The 11,058-nt window shown below is 40.2% G+C and overlaps 1 long non-coding RNA gene across 2 annotated transcripts; it reads left to right on the forward strand.

Annotated features, from left to right (window-relative positions):
* Positions 1-5,326: 5,326 nt before the first annotated feature.
* Positions 5,327-7,526, forward strand: LOC125555706. 2 transcript variants are annotated; one of them, XR_007304816.1, is made up of 5 exons: positions 5,327-5,502; positions 5,740-5,888; positions 6,340-6,506; positions 6,644-6,728; positions 7,251-7,526. It is a non-coding gene; the product is annotated as an uncharacterized LOC125555706 (long non-coding RNA). The 2 variants fall into 2 exon arrangements; XR_007304817.1 differs by having other exon boundaries at positions 6,374-6,506.
* The last annotated feature ends 3,532 nt before the right edge of the window (positions 7,527-11,058 follow it).

Below are 11,058 nucleotides of genomic sequence, written 5' to 3' on the forward strand. Positions count from 1 at the left end.
GGACGCACAGTTCGGGACCCCCTACCCGAGATCCGCCGGTTTTGACACCGACAGTTGGTTAAACCCGAAGATGAAAGAAGTGGTAAGAACGGAAATATTAAAACTTCTGGAAGAAGGTATAATCTATCCTATAGCTGATAGTAGATGAGTAAGTCCTATTCATTGTGTCCCTAAGAAAGGGGGTATTACTGTTGTTCCTAATGATAAGAATGAACTTATTCATGAAAGAATTGTTACAGGCTATAGAATGGTAATTGATTTTAGGAAATTAAACAAAGCAACTAGAAAAGATCATTACCCTCTGCCTTTTATTGATCAAACGCTTGAAAGATTATCTAAGCACACACATTTTTGCTTCCTTGATGGATATTCTGGTTTTTCAAAAATACCTGTTTATCAACCTGATCAAGAAAAGACCACTTTTACTTGTCCCTTTGGAACTTATGCTTATAGACGTATGCCTTTCGGTTTATGTAATGCACCTGCTACCTTTCAAAGATGTATGGCTGCTATACTCTCTGACTTTTGTGAAAATATTGTTAAGGTTTTCATGGATGACTTTCTGTTTATGGGAAATCTTTTGATGATTGTTTAAGCAATCTTGATCGAGTTTTGCAGTGATGTGAACAAACAAATATTGTCTTGAATTGGGAGAAGTGCCACTTTATGGTTAATGAAGGCATTGTCTTGGGTCATAAAATTTATGAAAGAGGTATTGATGTGGACAAAGCTAAGGTTGATGCAATTGAGAAAATGCCATGTCCTAAAGATATAAAAGGTATTCATAGTTTCTTAGGTCATGCTGGTTTCTATAGGAGATTTATCAAAGACTTTTCTAAAATTTACAGGCCTCTTACTAGTCTCTTGCAAAAGGATATTCCTTTTGTTTTTTATGATGATTGTCTAGAAGCCTTTGAAACACTCAAGAAAGCCTTAATTTATGCACCTATTGTTCAACCACCTGATTGGAACTTGCCTTTTGAAATTATGTGTGATGCTAGTGATAGTGCTATTGGTGCTGTTCTAGGACAAAGAGTTGATAAGAAACTTACTGTAATTCATTATGCTAGTAAAACTCTAGACAGTGCTCAAAGAAATTATGCTACTACTGAAAAAGAATTCTTAGCAGTTGTTTTTGCTTGTGATAAATTTAGACCTTATATTGTTGATTCCAAAGTAACTGTTCACACAGACCATGTTGCTATTAAATATCTTATGGAAAATAAAGATGCTAAACCTAGACTTAGTCGGTGGGTTCTCTTATTACAAGAATTTGATTTACATATCATTGATAGAAAAGGAGCTGAGAACCTAGTAGCTGATAATTTATCTAGGCTTGAAAATGTGCTTGATGACCCACTACTTATTGATGATAGTTTCCCTGATGAGCAGTTAGCTGCAATAGATGTTGCTCACAGTACTCCTTGGTATGCTGATTATGCTAATTATATTGTTGCTAAATATTTGCCACCTAGATTTACATACCAACAAAAGAAAAAATTCTTCTATGATTTAAGACATTATTTTTGGGATGACCCACATCTTTATAAAGAAGGACTGGATGGTATTATTAGACGTTGTGTACCTAAGCATGAATAGGGACAAATACTATGGAAATGTCACTCCGAAGCTTATGGAGGGCATCATGCTGGAGATAGTACTGCTCACAAGGTACCGCAATCTGGAATTTATTGGCCTACTCTCTTCAAGGATGCCCGTAAGTTCATCTTATCTTGTGATGAATGTCAAATAATAGGTAATATCGCTAAGCGTCAAGAAATGCCTATGAATTATTCACTTGCTGTTGAACCATTTGATGTTTGGGGATTTGATTACATGGGACCTTTTCCTTCCTCTAATGGGTATACACATATTTTGGTTGCTGTTGATTATGTTACTAAATGGGTAGATGCTATTCCAACCAGTAGTGCTGATCACAACACCTCTATTAAAATGCTTAAGGAAGTTGTTTTCCCAAGGTTTGGAGTCCCTAGATATTTAATGAATGATGGTGGTTCACACTTTATTCATGGTGCTTTTCGTAAAATGCTTGCCAAGTATGATGTTAACCATAGAATTGCATCACCTTATTATCCTTAGTCTAGTGGTCAAGTTGAAATTAGCAATATGGAAATAAAATTAATTTTGCAAAAGACTGTCAATAGGTCCAGGAAGAATTGGTCTAAGAAATAAGATGATGCACTTGGGGCTTATAGAACAGCATATAAAAATCATATGGGTATGTTTCCTTATAAAATGGTTTATGGAAAAGCTTGTCATTTGCCTCTTGAGTTAGAACATAAAGCATATTGGGCAATCAAAGAACTCAATTATGATTTCAAACTTGCCGGCGAAAAGAGGTTATTTGATATTACCTCATTAGATGAATGGAGAACCCAAGCTTATGAAAATGCAAAATTATTCAAAGAAAAAGTTAAAAGATGGCATGACAAAAGAATCCAAAAGCATGAGTTTAAAGTTGGAGAATATGTTCTTTTATACAACTCTCATTTCAGATTCTTTGCAGGAAAACTCCTATAAAAATGGGAAGGCCCATATGTCATCGAGGAGGTTTATCGGTCTGGAGCCATCAAAATAAATAATTCCGAAGGCACTAACCTGAAGGTTGTCGATGGGCAACGAATAAAGCATTATATCTCAGGTATGCCCATTAATGTTGAAAGTAATATTCTCCAAACTTTGACACCGGAAGAACACATAAAAGAGTCCTTCCGGAACACTTCAAAATTGTGAAAATAAGGAGGTACGTGATACGGTAAGTAAACTGACTCCGAAAAATCTGCAAAAATATTTTTTTATCAGTTTTGGAATATTTAAAAATTTAGGAAATAAAGAAACTTCCAGGAAGCGTACCCTGGTGGGCACAAGACACCAGGGCGCGCCAGGCAAGCCTGGCGCGCCTAGGTGGGTTGTGCCCACCTGGGACAACTTCCGTACTCCGTTTTTCTACCATACACTTATCCTCCAAGATAAAAAATCTATATATACTTCCCAAACCTGTTGATCAACGTATCGCAGAGAAATCCTCTGTTTTCTTTTCCTTGTTGTTTTCTATTAGATCCCATGTACCATGGCTGCTTCAAGCTCCTCCAAGGACAAGTTCTTCAAGAACGTCATCAACCCATACCTTCGGGAGGTGGTGCAGCACCCTCAGGTCATCCAGATGCATGAGGGGGTGCTTCACCTCCGCAATGTGCCATGTCCAAAGGGGACATGAACCGTGGAGGCCAGGCTTGAAGCCATGGAGGCAGGACGTCTTCCGGTGCAAGGGGATGGTGGAGCGTGGACTCAACGCCAATCACCTTATGATCACGGACCACTCCCGTGATCTCAAGGTGGATGGCAAGCCCATGAAGGACATCATCTTCACCCTCAATGAGAAAATCAACTTCCTCCAAAGCCAGATCTATGACCTCCAAAACCAAGTCTTTGAATATGAGGCAAGGTTTAAAGGTATGACTTTGGCTGCTAGTTGTAGGACCCGAGAGACTCACTCCTCCTCTTATGATGGTGGACCACTGCCATGGAAATCCGAGGACAAGATCCCTTCATCACCAACATCACCTTCTTCACCACCAAAGGAGAATTAAGTATCGGGTATGGGCACTCCCTTGGGCTTCCGACAAGCTTGGGGGAGGTGCCCCGATATCGTATCATGCCACTATCTTTTTGCTTTCACTTCTTTTAGTTCGATCTTTTGCTTTAGATGAATAAAAGTTTAGTTTGATCCTTTCTTCTTTGAGAGTTTGCTTAGTGATCTATCCTTGCTATCGTGTGCAAGTTATATAATAAAGTTTAGTTTGAGTTTTTGCTTTCTTTACTTTCATGTTGCAAATTAAAGAATGGAAATAAGAAAGAATAAAAGAAAGGAAAGAAATAATGAAAAGATCATATACTTATCCTATGGTAGGTGATGACACCACATAAGGAAACATATAAGTAGAAAAATTTATTAGATATTGACAAACATAGCATTAGTCAATGATGCAACTCATGAAAGAATTAACAAGGGAAGAGAAGACTCACATATAAATATACTATCCTAGAAATCTTTTGTGATTGTGAGCCCTCATCAAAATATTATATGCCAAAATTGTTGACGTTGGACAAGAAAGACAACTTAATGGTTTATGTTTGTTTATATTCACATAGAAGTCATATTGTCATAAATCTTTTAACATGTGGTGCTTGCCCCCTATCTTTGCTAGCCAAAAATTCCGCACTAAGTACAGATACTACTTGTGTTGGGGAACGCGCTACTTCAAATTTTTTTACCTACGATCACACAAGATCTCTCTAGGAGATGCATAGCAATGAGAGGGGAGAGTGTGTCTACGTACCCTCGTAGACCGAAAGCGGAAGCGTTTAGTAACGCGGTTGATGTAGTCGAACATCTTCGCGATCCAACCGATCCAAGTACCGAACGCACGACACCTCCGCGATCAACACACGTTCAGCTCAATGACATCCCTTGAACTCTTGATCTAGTTGAGGCCGAGGGAGAGTTCTATCAGCACGACGACGTGGTGACGGTGATGATGAAGTTACCGACGCAGGGCTTCGCCTAAGCACTACAACGATATGACCGAGGTGTGTAACTATGGTGGGGGGGGCACCCACACGGCTAAAAGATCAACTTGTGTGTCTATGCGGTGCCCCCTAGCCACGTATATAAAGGAGGGGAGGGAAGAGGTGGCCGGCCCTAAGGGGGCGCGCCAAGTGTGGGGAATCTTACTAGGACTCCCTAGTCCAAGTAGAATTCCCCTCCTCTTTCCTATTCCTAGTAGGAGAAGGAGGGAAGGAAAAGGAGGAGAGAAGGAAAGGGGAGCCGACCCCTCCAAACCCTAACCCAATTCGGATTGGGCTTGGGGGGAGGGCGCCACTCCTTGGCCGGCCTCCTCTCTTCCACCACTAGGCCCATGAGGCCCAATAACTTTCCGGGGGGTAACGGTAACCCCTGGTACCCCGAAACTCATCCGAAACGACCCGAACCATTCCGGTGTCCGAATGTAACCTTCCAATATATTTAGATATATTAAAACTGAACACCATCCCAGCCCTCTCAAGCACTCAACATCTTAACCGTTCGTTTTCATGTGCTGGCCGTTCCTGGCCACTGGATCTTCTTGGGATGTTTTTCGCGAGATCGGCTGTCCGAGGGGCAGCTACTCCGGTAGCTTTTTTGGGCCCCTGTGGTTAATTGGGCTCGTAGCGGGTTGTTTTGGCCCATTTTCCATGCTCAACAGTCAACCCCGTCCCCCTTCCTCTCGCTCTCTCAGCCCTCAGGGAACGAACAATGCTGGCGGCGGAGGCGCGCGACGACTAGGTTGGAGGAGGCCGCCTCACCGGCAGTGCTCGAATCCACCGCGTCAACCCGACGTCACGAAGCCGCCAACCTCATCCTGCTTGAACGGAGCCGCCCACCTCATCACGCTGGCCGCCCCCTTCAGTGTCGTATAGTCGCCGTTGCTCTCCCCACCAGTAAGTTTCTTCTCCCTCGATGCATTAGGGTTTTGTAACTCGACCAATTGAGGTTCTAAACAATCTGTTTGTCCGGTCGAGGTGCTACAGATAGGAGTAATAAGTTATGGTTTGTCATATGTTGATTGATTAAGTGGTCCACCCTATTAATCTCATAGTGTAGAATGATCTATCATTTAACTGAATTCTGGATGTTCCAATTTACATGGTTCTTCATTTGATTTTCATGGCGCGCAGCTGCAACTGCCATATCTGGCGAACCCTTGCAATACTATTTGGTCATCACAGAGCTCAAGTCATAGGACCATAGCATGCCATGTTGTGGTTGATGCAGATCTGAGATGACACCGAGGCGACGAGATAGCGGGCGGCATGCCGCTGATGAAGTAAGTAATTGAAACCCAATGAAGGACTCCTGTAAATTTATAGTCCATGTACACATCATGTTGGCAACCTTTTTTTGGAAGAACCACATACAAATGACACATTTTATGTTCATGAGGTTTATTTAATTCAAATAGATGTTGGTACAGAATTTGGAGTTCTGGTCTTGTTTCAACTCATAACCCAAACAGAAGTTAATTGCTCATTGGATGGATAGTGTTCTTAGATTTTTTGCTTCTGGACTGAACTCTTTCATGAATGGATACATTGGACATCTAAATGAATTTTACAGTCCCTAGATGAAGTCCATATAATTGTTCAGAATTGTTGTTATCCGATAAATAAACTAAAGAATCAATTTCAGTTGTAATCTTAGGCATAACTATGTCAACTATTGCATGCTAATTTTTTTGTTTGAACCAAATATTCGTCACTACTTATTATGGAGCAAAGTAATGACGACGACAATTTTCACAATTTTCTGGAGTTGGAGGCTAAGCCGGTGGACAAAGGTAGTGGAAGACCCGATTAATGTCGGGGATGTCGGCGGTCCTGTCTCCCTCATCTATTGCATCAGATCCTCCTCTCCTCATTGTCATGATGCTTCAGAACTGTTGTTGGTGAGCTCCTGTGAAATTCCCTCCTAGCTCCCCTACTCTCCTTGAACACTAGGCCTCTAATCATCTGCCCCATTGTACTGGTGGATGAAATCTCAAAGAACTAATTGGACTTTATTTCGACTTTCTCCGTGGATCAGGCCTCTTGCTGTTTGTGAATCCTCTCACACCAATTATTGGAAGAGATGGAGACAATTCTGTATAGTTTGACCATGACCCGAAGAGGTAAACTTATTAGATAGGCTGTTCTGTATGTGAAGACACTAGAACATGAATGCACATGTTGTTGCGCCCGTTTATCGTGTCAATAGAACAATGCAAATATTTGAGTATAGTTGAACGACACAGATATGTGAAAAGGACATGGTTTGGGTTACACTGCTTGTTCAAAGTTAGTTATATATATAAAATTGTGTAAAAAAATTAGACAGTATTGCATCAATCATTCCCCATGTGTTTGGTGAGCCGACACAAATTCTTAATGTGTAACATCCGAAATAATTAGGATTGCATCAAATATAAATGGATTAAGCCACACAAATATATATGGTCTAATATTAATGCGGGTATAGTTGGATTGGATTGGATGGAGCTGCTGGAAATACCATCAAGGAATAGTTAAACAGATGTTAGAATCATCATCGAAAGTAAAATAAATAAATTTTAAGTAGAAGAATCTAGCAAGTAGCAAATATGCTTCAAACTATCTGATTATAGTATATAAGAATGTTCCTTTTGCATTTGCAGACCAAGAATGATGGCGTAGCAGTCCCAGAAATAAAAGTTTCTCCATCAGCCCTGTTCTTTGCTTCAATTGTGATTCTGGAACTAAAGCTTCATCACCATCATTCTGTCGTTGGTCACATGACTGAATGATTCGATGGGGCAGGGAATTTTCATTTGCGTTGAGCGGACATAGAATGTGAACGACATAAATTTCACTGGCTCAAAGATACAAGGAAGAATGCTAATAGTCTGGTTATATTTTAAATCAACTTTTTTAGTGAGTTTTTATCATGGTCAGTTATTATAGTAACCAGAAAACACACGTCGGTCCAGTGAATGGAAAGGCCACAAAAATAGGCTTCTGGAGCAGTAGTCATTCCACATCAGCCTGCCTGGCTCAAGCACACAAAGAAGCCAATAAAAATGGTGACCACCTGCTTGGAAGAGATGTTAGTTCTCAGTTGTCATGCACAGGCCTCTCGTACACAGTTTGTTTTGTGGCCAGTCAATGACAGAACAGCCAGATCAGTTTTGGTAGCAGCAACCCTTTTAATTTTGCAGACCGTGACACGCGATGGGACCCTAAAATGGTGTCACGATACTTGGTACAACGACCAGCCAATCTCGGGCGTCCAACGCCGCGATCTGGCGGCTGAGGACACAAGTCACTTTGGTAAATTATGTATGTCAAGACATTGCACAGTTCTGTATGTCAAGACATTGCACAACTTTTGTGTAGGGAAGGTGTTTGAAGATGTAAGCGATTGCTGCCTCACTTGTTGGTGTTTATCTGTTTTGGTTAGTATTTGGGGGGTTAAATTCCAATGTTTATATGCATCTTGTCTGATACTCAGACTCCCCTTTTCATATAACTACATCCCATTTTTATTCCAATTTTTATGTATGCATCTTGTCTGATTCTCTGAATCCCATTTTTATTCCCCTTTTCATATAACTACATCCTAGCACCAATGAATGCCATCCAAAGTGCATTCCTCTTAGGTTTATTCCTTGAAAGATTAACTTGAATTGTCCACTTCACTTTCTTAGACAGGTAACTGAATTTCCATTCTGCTCCATACTTCCAACTTGCAAGATATGGTCCTCTGGTTGGTATGGACATTTGGAAATGTGAGGTGAATAACTTTCCATGTAGATGTTATACTCTTTTACATTGTATACATGATATGTAAGCATATACTTATGTTAAAATAGATATTTGTATTGATTCCTGCCTTCTTGTCTTCAATACTATTTGTAGTTTGTTTGATAGAATTATTTAAGCTGTGTTGGTCAACCCCAGACTTTTTTTGAAACATTGAATATTTTTTACATGATATACCTAATGGTTAAGTTATTTGGTCACGAGCTACGTGTTGATGCCTTAATGTTCAGGTTGAATTTCTCTTCTCTTAAGAACTGAGCGCCAACATGCTACATGTATATGAAATAAATTTAGTGCTGCTTTTTTGACATGTAGAATACTGATTGTTTTCCTTCATCTATTGCAGAATAGAAAAATAAGCTACCTTTTATAGATTTATCATATTGCATCAAGATACTTGAATGATGCAGATTCTGATGATGAGACCATACTATCTACTACTTCCCATCCCATAAGCATCTTGAAAGCATTTTGATATCAACTGCTGCTAGCTACACATTTCTCATATGATGGTATGCACGAGGGATCGGTCGATGTGTTCACATCCCAAAAACAATTGATGCAGTGGACTGCATTAGATCCTATGTAACAAATTACTACCCTCCATACACTATTGTAAGATCTTCTAACTTTCTGAATTGGATGTTTATAAATGTGTTTTAATGGGTTTGTTAACTCATTTCAGTCTATATTTAGTCCATATTAAAATATCAAAAACATCTTATAATAGTGAATCGAGAGAGTATTGTAAATGTTGGTCATTTGATTGACTATAGATTACATGGCAATGTGCTATTGCCATATTATTATCCTTGCTCTGGTGTGGCCAATCAAGTTGCTGGTCTTTGCGGTGACCAGCCTAAATTTGGAGCATATTGGACCTCCTTCATGGCATCATATATTTACATGATTCCTATAATTACATTGAACCAATAAACGGGCGCAGCAACGCGCTGTAGCGACCAGACCTCAAACAGTCTGATCTCTGTGCTCCGGTGTCATCCCTAGATCAGTAATGCTGACACCACACAGTACTCGGAGGATTTATAGCAGAGTAGCAATCACACACTTATTACATCGAGTGTCTCAAAAGAGAACTTATTACAATAAATATGGCTTAAGGCCATCTATTAACGATAACGGCGGAAGGCTTGGAAGATAAGTGAGTCCATCAACTCCATCGGCATCACTGAGTATAGAACCACGACCTAAAAACTCCTTAATCATCGTCTGAAAAGTCTGCAACATTAACGTTGCAGCCCGAAAACGGGTCAGCACATGGAATATGCTGGCAAGGTAACACATAGAGAGTAATGGAATGCAACAGCTACTATTTGCATATTTGGCTGGTGGAAAAGCTCTATGGTTATAAGGTTTTTGCGTAAAGCCAATTTTTACCTACTCCAAAGGAATAAATTTAATTACTATCATGGTGGTTGTTAAACATTGAGAATGGTTGACAGCATTCTCAATCCCAATTAAAAATCATTAAACCCAACAAAATTAATTTTAGAGTAACATGTTGAGATTCACATGATAATCCAGGTACTAGATACTCAAGATGTCCATAACCGGGGACACGGCTAACCATGATTAGTTTGTTACACTCTGCAGAGGTTTGCGCACTTTTCCCCACAAGACTCGATCCCCTCCGTTGGATTTCTCGCACTACATAGTGTTTGAGAAACGGATGACCGAGACACAGTCTTTCAGAAGCGCTAGCACCTTACGATGGATAGACCGGTACACCTAATTTCCCCTACATCTGCTAGTCTACCCTGTAAGAGTTCGCACGACTTACTCAACTATGCCAGAGCCCATAATGGCTTGTGGCTGCACACGGAAGTTTCTAGTATGAATAATCTCATGATCCCTTTGAGCCTGGGTGGCGGTCCAAAAGAAAAACAGGCAAGTCCTAGAAACCCCAGGTGCCTCAATCCACCCAGATGTGTGTTTAGGTTGCCACCTTAGATAAACCCTTAATTATCAATCTCACATCTGTCATGGATTTCACTCACCCAACCCACGTCTACTAGCATAGCATGGCATAATAAGCAAACATAGAAGTAACTCCCAAAGGTTTGATAATAAACAGGTAATAGGTACTACCTCATCTACTTCCCATCCCACAATTTAATTAGATCCTAATCATGGAATGTGTGAGGATTGATCTAATGCAATAAAAATGGGTTGTAGAAAAAGGTATGATCAAAGTGTTACTTGCCTTGCTGATGATCCGCGAAACCTAGAGATTCGAAGTAACAGGCGGCGCACTTCGGGTATTCTATCACAGACAATCAAACAAGCAAAAGAATCCTGGTTTGCGGAGTACTCATCTAATGCACAGGTAAAACTCAAATAGAAGATCTAATCAGAAAGTTCAACTTAAGAACCCTGGTTTGCAAAAGAATCAAATCGAACGAAGCAAAGAAAAAAAAACAACGGCGAAAGAAAACAACTTCGTTCTAGTAATCTGGATCTAGGGCAAATTTTACAGTAGCCAAAACTTGTTTAAGTTGATTATTCGGAAAGAGGGTTTCGAGACGAAACTCCAGGCGCTTGAATCGCCTGATTCCGATAAACGAGCGAAAAGTTATACTAAAACGAAAATCGGATCAGAAATCGCGATCAGAAAATAACTGCGGAAAAATCCGACGAAAAAGA

Source organism: Triticum urartu, chromosome 5 (genome assembly GCF_003073215.2).
Source record: "Triticum urartu cultivar G1812 chromosome 5, Tu2.1, whole genome shotgun sequence".
NCBI lineage: Eukaryota > Viridiplantae > Streptophyta > Magnoliopsida > Poales > Poaceae > Triticum > Triticum urartu.